The sequence below is a fragment of the Amblyomma maculatum genome, chromosome 10, assembly GCF_055883805.1.
Source record: "Amblyomma maculatum isolate TAMU_Amacu chromosome 10, ASM5588380v1, whole genome shotgun sequence".
NCBI lineage: Eukaryota > Metazoa > Arthropoda > Arachnida > Ixodida > Ixodidae > Amblyomma > Amblyomma maculatum.
Window position 1 is genome coordinate 95537612 of NC_139353.1, and position 15426 is coordinate 95553037.

A 15426-nucleotide genomic window follows, 5' to 3' on the forward strand; every position below is an offset into this window, starting at 1 on the left:
CGCTGTACCTGGTACGAGCACTGGGACGTCGGGCGTGGCCTGCCGCGCGACCGTGTACTCGGACACCTGGGCGGTGTCGTGACGCTGGGACTAAGTCGACCTGGCCTTCACTTGGTAGCATGCAGAGACTCGGGGTTGTTGAAGGATTGAATCTTCGAAGTTGCTAAAATATATACAAGCAGGTTTAATGGCACTTTGAGAAAACTTATTTACATGAAAAAGGGTATATCAGCAAAATGGCAAGCGTTAAAGGAGCCGCGAAGCGCTTCGTAATATGATATCGGTTATGCTTCAGGTCAATTCTTTATGTCACAGGGATACTAGCTCAAAAAGAATTACAAGAATCGGTGCACAGGAACGGGAGTTATTCAATGAAGAAATTTAAAAATAGAAGCAAACAAAAAACTGCCCTCAACTCAAATTTTGCGGGGCTTCCCATTCCCATCTCGCTCTCCCATTGACGTCATTGGGTGCGACCAATCAAAAGACGCAAACCGATGACGTCGCGGAAGTTATCACTGCATGGTTGCCTGTTTGCTTTAACTCGTTCCTGCCAAGGATGGTAGCGTCGTTTCTATGGTTACAAGGAACACGTGGGCGTAAGTTGACAGCGTCGCTCCCATGTTGATAAACAGGTGGATGGTCAGCGACGCTTCACCATCCGATATCAGCACTGCTAGCACCTTAGGAGTGCATAAGAAGTCACCGTAAATGGACTTGCCAGACTAATCGGAACTCGAACGCGAGATATCGCGACGGAGCGACGATCTGCGCGTTATTCCGTGCGGGGATACGCCGAAAGGGGACGAACAGCAGCCGACCAGCGTCGTCGCGTCCACCGCGCGGTGTTGACGACGATCGCCCAGCAACGCTGCCAGACCACCACCAGGCTGACGATGCGCACTGGTAAATATGAACCGCAGCACTTTTTTTGCATCTTGGGACTGAAACGAATTCCTGTAGAATGCAGTGGCTCGATTAGATCGTTTCCGCCAAGTCGTTCTCGGTACGCAGGCACGCCTCGCGAACTTCGAAAAACAACATACGTGTATATTGACGAAATGTGCCTTGTCCATATCGCGATTAAAAACGTGGTGATAGAGCCACTGTGGTAACATTACGTTCAATTTTAACCCCGGAAGTCACGCGAGCGGAGAAAACACCACACTGATGACTTGAAACTGTTGCTGCGTCCAGGTGTACGGAGCCTCTGTGCTGCCGAGATGTTGAGCCATGTGGTTCCACATTAAGGACGTTTGAACCTTTCCAACATGTGTGCATGCTGTAAAAGCACAGTATTTCACTGGATTCACTAGTGCAGCTTACTCATTTATTATCATTGCATATGTGTAGAAAGCACTATCAGTAATGTAATGACTAATCTATAGCAGAACTTATTAGATCTATGTGCAACCTTTTCTTTTATATTTTTTTATTCCCTGAGGCGAGAAAACATTAAAAAAACACTCTACTTAGGGTATTTTGTCTCAAGGTATGGAGGTGATTTGTGGTGGTACTCTTTTTGCAGTAGACATTTGAGTCAAACCAATGTGGACTGGAGCTTTGTAAATCCCGAGATTGCTCTTTCACAGATGTCTCTCTTCTTTTCATTCTAGAAAATGTTATGTGGCCTACCACCAGTTTGCAAGATGGATTTGGGGGAGAGACTGAACTGGAGAACAAAGAGTGATCCCTTCAAGTGCGGTGACCATGATTAGGAAGATGTTTCCATCGGAACGCTACACAGGGTAAATTTCCCAACTGTGAGGGGTAAAAAAAAAAATAAACCAGTTTTCAGTTTTTTCAAGCTTCATTTGTTTATACAGTGCACAGCTTGCAGCACGGATTACAGCATGTGGTACTGTTAAGCCGAAAAGAAATTAGTATGCCAGGCAAAGACAGAAAAGGGCAACACAGATATACAACTTTTGAAACACTTTTTTTCAGGGCTCTTCATTTTTGGCCTTACACTTTCCGGAACCATGAGGCCAAACTACACCATATTGCAACACCGGGAAGAACCAAGAAAAGCAAATGCTTCCCCTGTGGTCATGTTAATGGCAATTTTTTAAATTCTCCTTAGCAAAACAGTGCACAGGGTGACGGAACAGAGTCATGAAGACACCAACACAGAACTCGCTAGCAACTGAATAAATATATTGCTTGCAGGCAAGAAATACTGCATGCTGCTCCACAAAGAGACATGCACCAACTGGCCAGGCTACTTTCAGTGATACATTTTGGAAAGGCTCTTGTGCCAATGGCACTTCGGATACACATATAGGTGTCTGTTCCAAGGCTCAGCCACAACAATACCTATATTCTGATAGTGAGGCAAAAGTTCTGGCATTGCATAACTTTGACCTGCAGCTATGTTGACGCATGGAGTATTGCAGTAAGGTATGAAGCAGATCATGTTGAGCTTCCAATGTCGAGAGTATACCAAAAAAGAAAAAGAGGTTCATATTCTTGATGTGCAAGATTCGACACCTACTCCTTGCTGCCAAGTATACTAACCCGGATAGCACTTTTGGAGCCACATAGATGATAGGCAGCACTAAATGCAAGCAATGGTCACTCCAAATGCAGCAAGGTGCCAGTGACCACTTACTTCACTTGGATGTTGGATGAATGCAGGGGCAGGTCTACAGCAGAGGCTGAAGGATAATAGGAAGCGTGGCTTCTATCACTGTCAACAATGTCTAGAAGTTTTCACAAATAGGAATCTGTGTTCTTATCACCCTGAGAGACGGATAGAAATTTAAATCAACATGTGATCTGAGGAGATGGGCACCAGTTACAAAGCTACAGTTAAAATTTTATGTGGAAGTACATACAAAGAAACAACAGAAAGAGCTTGTGAGCAGAGTTGTATCCTCACAGCTGCTACTTTAATGACGTCCAACCAAAGATTGGTGATGTTATCAAAACACACATGCGGAATTTTCTGGAGTATGTATAGCAGCGAGACTTATATCAGAAAAACAGTTTACGTGGCAGTTTTTATCGGTCATATATCTAGACAGAGATCTTCCTTTTAGCAAGCCAGTTTCAGAGAGGGCCACAATCTGGATCACAGGTTTTGTTCAAGAATATTTTCAGTTCAGGTTCGTCCCAGCGCAGCTGCACTGCATTACAACTGGCACATTTCACGTGTTTTGAGTTCTGAAAAGTTCAACAAGGTCATATACAACACAGCAAGCATTGCTTTCTAAGTGCTAAACATTAACTACAAGAAAAGCACAGCTGTAGGGAGTTGGTGAAGGTTCCAGGTAATAGCGCTGGACATATGAACACAGGGCTTCGAACAAAATATAAAGGAAGGAAGGACAGATCTTCATTTCTGAGCTCCGTAATTTCCACATCATAATCCCTCAAACCGTCGAAAAAAGATGCTGACTGGGACACACTGGACCACAGCAGATTGTTTGCATGCCACTTATGACGTCTTGCAGTGGCCTGGTCCCTCAAGAAGACGAACATTTTTGCTACAGCCGTTTGAACTTGTTTGCACTTAGGGGACAGTGGAGACTGGATCAAATGCAGTTGGTGAAAAACATGGACACACTTTGCAGATGCAGAAAAACATTCATCTTCAGCACACAGGTCATGCACAAGGTCGACACGGCACGGTTAGATTTTGGGACTGGCAACAAGGAACTTTCAATGGTGTAGTGGCAGCCAGTAGGAGCAGCTATCGAAACCAGCTGGATGATCACCACACCTGGCATAAAGTCCATTTTGCAAGTTTTGAAGTCATGGATGAAACCACACAACATGCAGCAATGATTCTTAGTACAAAACTTTGTCTAAGACATTTTGCATCTAAAGCAATGGGAAAGCATTTCAGCAAGCTCGATGGCTGCGTGCTCTTTGAACCCGCAGTCAAATTTTCTGTGGCATATGCTGTTATGGCAAATGTCAGGAAAACACAGTAGAACAGTGCACAAACACTTTGTAGCAGTCAGTGAGCAAGGTCATTCTTCATGTATCATGTCATAACACCTTGATAACACATCTCCTCTTATGCGGCTTGCAGAAACCAGGCTTTCACTGTGATGTTGGCAATACGGGATGAGAATGTGACTTGATCTTCTGTACGAACATTCATGTGCAAGCCCTTGCATTGAGAATCAGCTGCGAGTCTGTGCTGATCCCAGTACTAGTACTATGGGCTCATAAGAAACATGATGAAGCTTTGCCTTTTGAAAATGATGCCTTTCGTCGTTGGAGTAAGTGTCACCGAAAACCACGACATTCATTGCTTCAGACTCTTATTGTCCACATTGCTATACCAGTACCTATACTATCTTGTCACTTCTCGTGATCGTTGAGTGATGTGGCCGCGCTGAATTGTTGCTCATTCTCATGGTCTGGCAGCTCCATTAACCCACGGCCGATTCCTCAGCACTGGCCTGCTTTGGTTGTCACTGGCCTCTTAGAAATGCTCACGCTGGAGCAGCCATATCCTTCCCATAGGGACAGCACTGCCTTAAAGATGTGGCCATATTCCAAGTCTGCAAACACTACAATAAAATTGCAAATATTACCCCCCCCCTCTTGCGTTTACCCACAGCCACAGCCAGTGTGGCAAAGGAACTACAACTGGCAGCCAAAGTAGCAGATGCGCTCATAATGTGAGTGCATCGCGTGAGCGCACTTGAGAGCTCGAGCGGTGCTATGAGGAGGAATGGCAACGAAATTTTAAGGTCGAGCGCTGCGTACAACCTCTCGAATTATATAATATTGGTCAACTGTCGTCGCGTGGCTTGTCTGAGAGTTCGCGCAAGCTTGTTTTTTTTTTGTTTTTTTTTTTTTTTCAGAGCATGGCTTGCCGGAGCTCCGACCGCATTATCGAAAAAAAAGAGCAGGGGGGGGGGGGGGGGGGGGAGTAAAAACGCGTTTCATCTGCTTTGTTGCGTCAACAGACCTTGTGGCAAGGGAAAGGGGAACGCGCGTGCTAGGGATGTACTCCGTCCCCCCCCCCCCCCCTTTTTTTTCGATAATGCGGTCGGAGCGCCAGCAAGCCATGCTCTGAAAAAAAAAAATCAACAAGCTTGCGCAAACTCTCAGACAAGCCACGCGATCGACAGTTAATATTATATAATTCGAGAGGTTGTACGCAGCGCTCGATCTTAAAATTTCGTTGCCATTCCTCCTCATAGCACCGCTCGAGCTCTCAAGTGTGCTTACGCGCTCACGCGGCCCGATGTGTTGACAGTCGAGAGAACAGTGAGCAGCTGCCAAGTTCGTTACTCGAAACGATGACTCTCTGAGAAAGTATACAGCAGTTAAAACATTGAATCCTTGATCGTGTATGAACTTCGACAGACTCGCTGACCAAAAACGTGGTCATTGGCACAACATTCACTGCTCAGTCCGTCGCGATACTTCCGTCTTCGCTGTTTTTCGCAGAGCGCCTGGCATCGTTGGCACCGCGTTGCTGCGTAGCCGCCGTTGCTTGTAGCCTACGGATGCATAAGCTACCGTTGAACACTCGAAGGCGTCTGGAGTGAAGTGCGCCGAGCACACACGCCGATTCGATTCTTTCTCAATGCCCAGAGCTTCTAACCACATTCTTTTTCGTTCATTATGGGAAGGAAATCTGTGGTACGACGCTCCTCCAATGCCTTCGCTGCTCGAGCAGCCTGGGACTGCGCAGAATTTCTTCATGACAGCACGAAATATAACCAGGCTTCACCAGCGAAAACCGATCGGTCTAGGCAGGACAGCCTACTAGGATACGAAGAACCACCTACAACAAACCAAGAGGAATAAACAAACGGCAAACCACATGCAAAGTCTGGCAAGGTATACGCAAGTATACGCGAGGCAAACACAGGGCAAACAGGAGCTACATGAGCAACTATTTCTACTAGAGGGGCGCAAAATTCTTAGATTCGGGAAAATAGACAGAGCCTCTAGCGTTATTTTTTGTAACATTTTATTTGAAGTGCTTTAATCTAAAATAAATATGTCGGCTTTGTAAGTATATTAGAAAACGCAAGACCATTACAGAGCGTATCATTAATCATGAGTTCATTTAGCCGTGAATTTATTGTTCGTCCAATCATCAAATCGGACCCAATGTCGTCATATCCGCTGCCAAAAAATGGCCGCTATGTGCCGGCACCATCAGTGGTCCGAACTCGCTTTCACGAACAAATTAAAATATTAAATACTGGATAATACACAAAACAACCACCGTTAATAGTGTCACTATAACTCAATCTACGTAACCAAGAGGCAAAACAATGCGCTTAAAAATCGTTTCGGGGCTCCTTTAAGAGTTCATAGCGAGAAGCGTCTGGATGAGCCGTTTACCCAGGGCTCAGAGCATCATTTGGTGCTCTGCAACGTCCTTAAAACCCCCGATGTCCAGCCCCTCTCTGAAGATGCTGACCAACCAGTTCCAGGGCACGCCCCTCAGATATCGGCATCCAATCAAACACATCACTGCACTGATGGTCTGATGCACTGACTGGTCCGGTATTGTTTCGTCGGGCGTGGTCACTTGTTGGCGGGTAGAGCTTGGAAACGGTGAGAAGGTACATTTCTGCAAAGATGCGATATGGTGGTTCCGGCAAGTGGATTTCCTTCTCAGAAACCCAAGTGCACGAGCGCGCCATATACTGCTCCCAGCATTGTCCCTTTCCGGCAATTGCAAATCTTTCCTGCATTCCCGGGAATTCCTCTAATGGCCGTATTCGTCATGCTCCTTTCTTGCCCTGTACGTCAGCGGACGTGTCACTCTATCGTCTCCTTTGCACAATAGGCATTCCTCACTTGACAATAGCGCTTCTCGACGGGAAGGGTGAACAATTGAACAAAATCACATCCGGCTATTTCTCACAGGGCAACGTTTCTTTGTATTTTTCTTGACGTTCAATTGACAGGGCCAATTTAGCATTTGCAGGGTCTCGACAAAGCAAAGCAGGCTCACACAAAAAGATTCATGGAAACAGGCTCGCTTAGAGCCCTTGCACCAACAGCACATATCCATGCTCACAGGCGAACAATAGTGTGCGCAAGTGCGGACCATGCACGGTCATAACAGCGGGAACAGGGCCCGCGTCACACCCCGGCTACCGGTCTCTCCCTCAACGGACTTCAATCATCGTAGGACTCCCTCAACCGTACTCCGAGCATCATCGGACTCGCCTGCACCGGCGTCGAGTGCAGGCGAGTCTAAACCGGACTAAACGAAAGTAGGATGTTTTTTGGTGTGCGCCAGTAGAACTTAGCTAGGCTGTAGTCGTGTGAAAGTGTCTTTGTGTGGTCAGGGAATGCGCGCGTGTGTCCGTGAATCTGATATGGTACCTGCCCAGAGCTCCTGGACGGAGTTGGGCCCATAACATAACATCACAATCAGCTAATTACCTCCGCTGCCTAAGCTGAACCTGTCTTTTTAGTGGATACTGTTTTCTAAGAAACTTGATTTTATTTCTGTCAATGAATTGGAAGGATTGCTGACGAACAAATGACAAGATTTTTTAATTTCAATGCCGTCTACTAATTTCCTTCCAATTTCAGATTTAGCCCTACTCAAAACTGCAGTGGCTTGAAGCGCAGGACGGCGGCAGCCCTCACATTCCCGAATGTGATCAATAATATTGCGGTCTCTAAATCTTTCCACATCTCTGGCATGCTCCATCAGCCTCTTGCTTAGTAATCTTCAAGTTTAATGTATGTACCTTACGACAACCCAGGAATAAGGAATAAATCGCGCTTTGACTACATGCCAGAATGCGAAAAATATGATAGGCAGCTAAATGACTGATTACAGACAGGAATGCGAGGTCTGCCACTTAAACCACTGCAGTTTTGAGCAGGGGTAATTGCGAACTTCCAAAGTAGAGGCCATTGAAATTTTAAAAATTGGTAGTTCTTTTGTCAGCACTCCCTCCGTATCACTATCAGAAAAAAATTCAATAATCAGTATCACTATAAATTAGGACAGGTTCCCCTTAGGCAGTGCAAGCAACCAGGCGATATGATAGGCATTTTGTATACATTTCCTTCTGTTTTTTGGAAAAGCCGCTGTATTTAAGCAGGTGTTTCTCGTAATGAAAGTTCAATTGTTACTGGCACTGTGTCCTGTCTTCATTCTGTGGTGCCGCGCTAACCTTCACCAAGTGCCCTGTAAATTACGCTGCAGTAAACAGTTTATTTAAGAGATTTCATGTTTAGCTAGGAGATATTAAAATTATTATTGTAATACGTCTCTAATAGGTGAGGGATGTTCTAACATGGAGTTTGAATCGCGCAATTTCAATGATGAGGATAAATTTCCAACTTGGTATTAAGAGGCCATCGGGGAAGCCAGTTCCTCGCAAGTGCCATTCATATAGACTCTTCCGCCGGTATGCTTACTCCTCGTTTTCAAAAGGGAAGGAATTCTGCTCCCCAGGTTAATGCATCACATCAGGCTTGACACAGAAGTATTCTGCGCTGCACCCAACTTCTGCCCCCAAAACATGTTTGGCCGCCATGTGAAGGGGTTGATGCTGTGCAGAGAAGCTGACTTCCAGAGTTTTGCAAAGGGTCTATACTATACCAACAAACTTAGCAGAACTGTCAAATAAAGAAACCTCTAGCAATGACAGGCGACATTAACTGCAACACTGGTTGGTTGGTTTGTGGGGTTTAACGTCCCAAAGCAACTCAGGCTATGAGAGACGCCGTAGTGGAGGACTCCGGAAATTTCGACCACCTGGGGTTCTTTAACGTGCACTGACATCGCACAGCACACAGACGCCTTGCTTTTCGCCTCCACCGAAAAGATCCCGGCCTCGGCGGCAGCTTTTCGGTGGAGGCGAAAAGCAAGGCGTCCGTGTGCTGTGCGATGTCAGTGCACGTTAAAGAACCCCAGGTGGTCGAAATTTCCGGAGTCCTCCACTACGGCGTCTCTCATAGCCTGAGTTGCTTTGGGACGTTAAACCCCACAAACCAACCAACCAGTGTTGCAGTTAATGTCGCCTGTCATTGCTAGAGGTTTCTTTATTTGACAGTTCTGCTAAGTTTGTTGGTATAGTATAGACCCTTTGCAAAACTCTGGAAGTCAGCTTCTCTGCACAGCATCAACCCCTTCACATGGCGGCCAAACATGTTTTGGGGGCAGAAGTTGGGTGCAGCGCAGAATACTTCTGTGTCAAGCCTGATGTGATGCATTAACCTGGGGAGCAGAATTCCTTCCCTTTTGAAAACGAGGAGTAAGCATACCGGCGGAAGAGTCTATATGAATGGCACTTGCGAGGAACTGGCTTCCCCGATGGCCTCTTAATACCATAATTGCGGCAGCAACAACAGGCAGAGGGGGGCAGGAAATGGACGTGGCCATTATTGTCATAAATAGACATCTTCTGCACTGCACCCAACTTCGGCTCTCAAAACAGGTTTGGCCGCCATGGTGCAGGGGTTTTTGCTGTGCAGAGAAGTTGACTTCCAGAGTTTTGCAAAGGGTCTATTGTGTACTTTGCTGTCTCTTATCAGTTCTGAACATAAATTAAAGCTTTACATGTCTTTTACTTGTAAAAATGCTATATTTAGAAATGTTAAACAGTATTGCTATGATATGGCGAGTATGTCACGACTTTAATAATTTGCCGTTATAACCTGCCGAGTTTTTGTATATTGATTGTTGCAATCATTCCTCAAGCCATGAAGTAGTCAATAAAATGGATTAAGAAGTCAGAGTTTTACCCCAGCAACATTAAGTCTCTTAAGATAAAATCTCTGAATTTGTAAAGAACGCCTATTAGCGACGTAAGTTTGGATGATATGTAATCTACCATTCTTGTCCTAAACATAGTTCTATATCCCTTTAGGATTTTTATGCAGGTGCCGGATCTGGTGCAACGGCTTTCGTTTAGGACTGAATATAATCGCTTCAGTTGTAGAGTGTTTAAAATTGATGAACAGTATGGTCTGCCCATGCACCCACTTCAGACAAGAGTGAATATCCACACGGATGAGCTTTTCCCAGGTATCATGCATACAAAAAATTGTTTCCGACGCCATAGATTAAATGTTTAGCCCCATAAGTGATTTGGTTTGGGGGGTTTAAAGTCTCAAAATGACTCAGGCTATGAGAGACGCCGTATTGGAGGGCTCTGGAAATTTCGACCACCTGGGGTTCTTTAACGTTCACCTATCATATTTGACTGACAATGTCCTTCACGTACGTGTTGATTCAAAAAGGTCCAATAATAATGCACTGTAGTCCCCAAAGGTGTACACTCTTGGTCAAAAGCCCTAACGCCAAATTAAAAATTAAAAAGCCATAAAATGCCGAGAGATAATTTCTTGCTGTGGCAAGAAAACACTTCCTGAATTTCAAAGGCTCTTTAGCCTTTAATGATGTCTTGGCGGCTCCATTTTCCAGCTGAGAGGAAAATCTGTTTGCTTATGAACTTTTCACCATTATATCAAGAAACGCCGTTCACATCGACATACTCAAACAGTTGTGAAATTTAACATTTTGAGGAATCTAGCGATTTTTCACGAATAACGTAAGAAGTTGATTTAAAAAAAAAAAAAAGCTATATTTCTGCACAAATAGCCGAAGGTCTGGCAAAATCTTCAAAGTTCGTTTCAAAACTTTTATGAGATGCATTCATTCAAGTTCAAGGGAGCAATTTGTGGAGAAATATTTCTCGATGTGCATCAGTAATGTAGGCGTGATTTTCATAGTGGAATAGAAAGGCCATCAGAGGTATAATGCTTTTGAAGATACCATGGAATTTAAACTATGCGTTAGTTTTTTATTTGTAAATTGATGTGATTATCGCTAATTTAACTCCACTAGGAAACGTTCCACTGCGGATTTCTTGTGCATGCCTTAAAATATGCCATATAGAGAGGGCTTGTGTATGATCTAAAATAGCATGTAGACAATATTTTCCATTGCTGTCTGTCATCGCTCTATGATAGTGTATTATTGTGGTGTGTGGGGCATTGTAACTCTTATCGAGCCCTGTACTCTTACTGTACTCCCTTCGGCCTCTTCCCGATGTCTTTAGCAACCGCGCCTCCTGTCATTGGTGCAGTCAGCTCTCCGATCGCTAGGCTTGATTCGATTAGAATTCGATAACCATACCCTGTTCTCCGTTCCGAAATATCTCACGTGCTTGTAGCCTTCGTAACCGCACTAGTGGTTAACCATATGACAATCGATTCGGCGTGTAAAAGGAGAATTTAATGCTGGAGCTATGCGGCAAATACCCACGTTACATTTACCCTTTTATTTCAAATTGTAGCGCCACTGTAGATGTCTTTTGTGCTCAGCGGTATTGTGACAGCCGTTCTCTGCATTAAGACTTACCCGTCATCACGTTTTGCCTGCCAATAGGTGACTGTGGCCTTAGTTTTGTTACCGGCGCCGCCCACGGAGCTAATGTGTTTGTCCCCAAGTGACCTTGGTGCACTTCGTTTGATTCGATCGTCCCATCCTATGATCTACTTCTGTTGTTTCGTGTTTTGCAGTCGACATCGTACTTGTATTTTCGCTTGGTTTGTTTTTTCTAGTACCGATACTATGCTTTATGTATGCGATAAAATAAAATGCAAAGGTAGGCGTAGGTTATCTGGAACAATACCAATTACGGTGCTTTACACTGTTGTATACTACGGAAGCGCTTACTCGACCGCATCAGGTGTTTAAAAACATAATTATGACAAGCGTATCGTACACTCATACAAGTTATACGTATTTTATTTGCAGACACGAAACTCTCAAACGGCCACACTATGCAGGATGATCCAATCGACTTCTGCCCTTGCCCGACTGTTATCCGAGTCTGCGCGACGGCAGTCGGTGAACTGAAACGGTGTGGAAAGCGCGAACACAGCAGACAATATTATGCCGAGATAAAGCCACACCAGCGCATTATGCGCAGGACGACTTCGCTTTTAATTATAGCAGACTGAGAATTACATCGCGGCAGTGTTGCTTATTACTATCAATGTAACATCAAAAATCACATTATCAAGGCTCACCTAATATCTCACTACACAATCGCTGGAATGCTCTAGTGACTCCCGCTTCGGGCAGGTCGTGGCCGTTTCCTGTCCTTCGGTCACCACCTCTCTATCCACATTCGATGGCGCAGAGTGCACATGCAGTGTACTCTCACGCCAAGTCTTTCTTTCGTAATTAACATGAATATTGTATGTATGTAATTGTTTTTAGTTTTCAGTGCAAAGCAAAATTGTATGGATAACGCAGCGTGAGGCAAATGCTAGGAAGTTTGAGGGGCGCCGCGCAGTGGTTGCAGTGAACCCCACCATGTTTAACTGATAAGTCGAACGTACCATACACACGATGAATCTTGTAAGATGAGACGCCGCCGGATATGCTGTTTGCAGACTTCGATCTAGAGGTCCTTGGAGTCTGCTACATGCGGACTTTGTTTCCTTCTTTTTTTTTCTGTCGATGCGATAAACCGACAAAATACCACAGTCCCCTTTGCGAAGCAAAGATATTCAGAACCAACAGCGCACAAGAACAGCTAAAGGTCTAGACGTACGATAAAAGATCAATAAAAGAACGCTACCTCAATAAACCACGCTCTCATGCTGAGATTGCGCACAATGAAGCTGTCAGACACAAAAACCGTTTATGAACGTCTTAGTATTCATTAGATACTTATCAAAAGTCTTTACAATAAAACCGATTACCTCGTCAGCCCCGCCGTGGTGGCGCAGTGGTTAGAGTGCTCGATTGCACTGCCCGAGGATGTGGAATCGAATCCCGGCCACGGAGGCTCTTTCTCGATAGAGGCGAATAGCACGGCACCCGTGTGCTGTGTGATGTCAGTGCATGTTAAAGAATCCCAACTGGCCGATTTTACCGTAGCCCTCCACTACGGCGTCTGTCGCAGCCTGAGTTGCTTTAGGACGTTAAACTCCCTAAAACAAAACAAAAATGTCCTCGCATAATAAGGACGCCAAATAATTGGTTCCATTTCCTTGGTAATAAATCGCTAGTTCATTTCGTCGGTGTTGCAGTGGAGAGGCGGCGACTGCTAGGTTTTATTGTGCACCTTTCTTAAGACCACCACGAACACTGACCACAGCATTGATTCATCATCTTCGTCCATCATCAGGAGTGGCCTGCTGACTGTTCTACGCTGTGTGCTATATGGTTACAGTGTAGTCTACAGCGCTGTTACGCTATAGCAGTCCAAGATAACAATCAAGCTTCAGCAGGTGCTTCGCGAGTCTACAAAAAATTACTCAGGTGCTTTTGCGATAATGTCGCTAGAGTCCTTTTCATTTCCAGGAGCAGTACAGTGGACTATTGCTTCCAGTAACGGCAAGCGCCGATGTAACTGAGCAAAGTTCCAGCGTCATTTTCGTCTTTATAAGATACTGCCGAGTGGCTTGTGCAATGAGGTATACGACGGCTAAAGTCCACGAAGACTACGTCGTGGGCCGCATTTGCTCTGAATGAAAGAGCAATTCCCTGCTTTCCGGGGTCCTATAGAACAGGTAGATTGCCACGTAGTGTTTACACATGCAGGTTCATTGAACTCCACCAGCCTGCTATGATCCGTAGTATAAATCACGCCTGCGACGCGCTCATTGATGCGTTGGGCAGAAGCAATGGCTCGCCAAATTTACACGCTACCGGCCGACTACGCTTATGTTAAATAAAATTTCCTTCTTTTATGCGGCGTCACGGGCTTTGTGGGATGTGGGAAAGACTTACATGGTCAACGAAGGAACCAAAGTACCAGTATAAGCTTGGAAAAGAAATGAAAGAGGAGCAAGCATATACGTTCCCTCTCTTAGTTTACTCGGGACGCAAGAGAAGCAGGCAAGCATTGACCGCTTCTCCGCCACCGCCTCAATGAGGCTGAGCTGTTGCCGCATCAATCGGCCAAGCTAACTCTCAGAGCCATCACTTTATTCAAATCACGGGAGCAGTCTGCCAGGTCAAGTGGCGAGGGAAGGCTCCGTTTATCGAGTAATGTTTGCGTTAAATAATTCAGCCAAGGTGCTGCCGCGGCGCTCTCTCGTGGTCAAAACAAAATTAATAATTTACAGGTGATGTTCAAGCCCACTCAGTGTACATCTTGCACTCACTACAATGCCTGTAAAGTAATACAAAGCGCTTAACAAAAGCCCGCTAGAAATGCTTCGTTTACGGCTGGACTCGGTAGAACTTTGGACAAGTGAAACAATACATCAAACGTGTTATAGTGTGATTCGTACTTTCTCAACTGCCCACGAAGCGCTGGCAAAACAAAATGTAAAAAATTACAAGTCGTGTTCAAGCGCCCTAAGCGTACATCTTGTACACAGTAAAATACCTGTAAAGTACTGCTTATGTTTTGTCTATGTCTTCCTTGCGCATGTACTCCAATCGGCAATACGAAAAAGGAGTTAAAGAAAGCACCAGAAGGTGTGATAACGTCACTCGTACTTTCTCGACTGCCCACGAAGCCCATGAAGCGACGCTCAAGTGGAGACGATACCAAAGTTGCTTTAAATCAACTAAAGTAAATGGAAGACCTTCCAAAGGTTGCATTTCAGGTGTTGAAAGCAGTCGTTCGTCTACAGAAGACGTAACCAGAGCACGATGACATTACGAAGAAGCAAAACGCGTATCATCGTGCACAGCATCTCAGAACAGATGGACTCATTGCCTGTAACGGTGTACAGCAGTCCTACAGCATCTTATATGGCGTCATACAATTTCAGCGTATTCCGCGTGGCATGTCCACAATAGCACACTATGTGACGAAGCGCCGCAATACAGTGATTGCGGCATGATCCGAGTAGTGTGAGAGACTGACAGCACGCAGGTCTCCAGGATGTGATGGATCAAGAACAATCTACACGCCCATCGCTCATAATTCCCGAAACAACGGCCAAGATCGAGCCGTCCTTCTGTTACATTAAATGCTTTATTCATTCACAACTCTGATGACGCGCTCAGTTCTACGGCAAAAAAAAGATGCTACTTTAATTTTTATTAATCGCAAAAATAAAAATAGAGTGCGAAGTCCAACAATACCCTTGCTATACCTGCTAAAGAAGAATGCATGCAGCATTCGATAGAAGAATGCAGGATTCATTCCAATCCCCGCGCTGCGTCAGTCTTGGGGCCCGGTTTCCCAGATATGGCGCCGCGGTTTTCCGCGTATATGCCCCGATATGTACCAATGCAAGAGAGATAGCTTTAAAGGGCCCCAAAAATGCTACTTGCGGCAGTATATTTATGCAAGAAATCCATAGCGCTAGTCCTATATGTACTGAGTCCAAGTGGTTGTTTTCCGCATAGCGTATTCTTTTACAAGTAATTTTTAAAATTTGGTCATAACGACCGCTCTCAAGTGGCCTGGCCGACAAATACCGGCGCGCACCGCGCACAAACGTCCCATGTGAAGTCTCATGGGCTTACCGGGCGCGTCCTCTCGT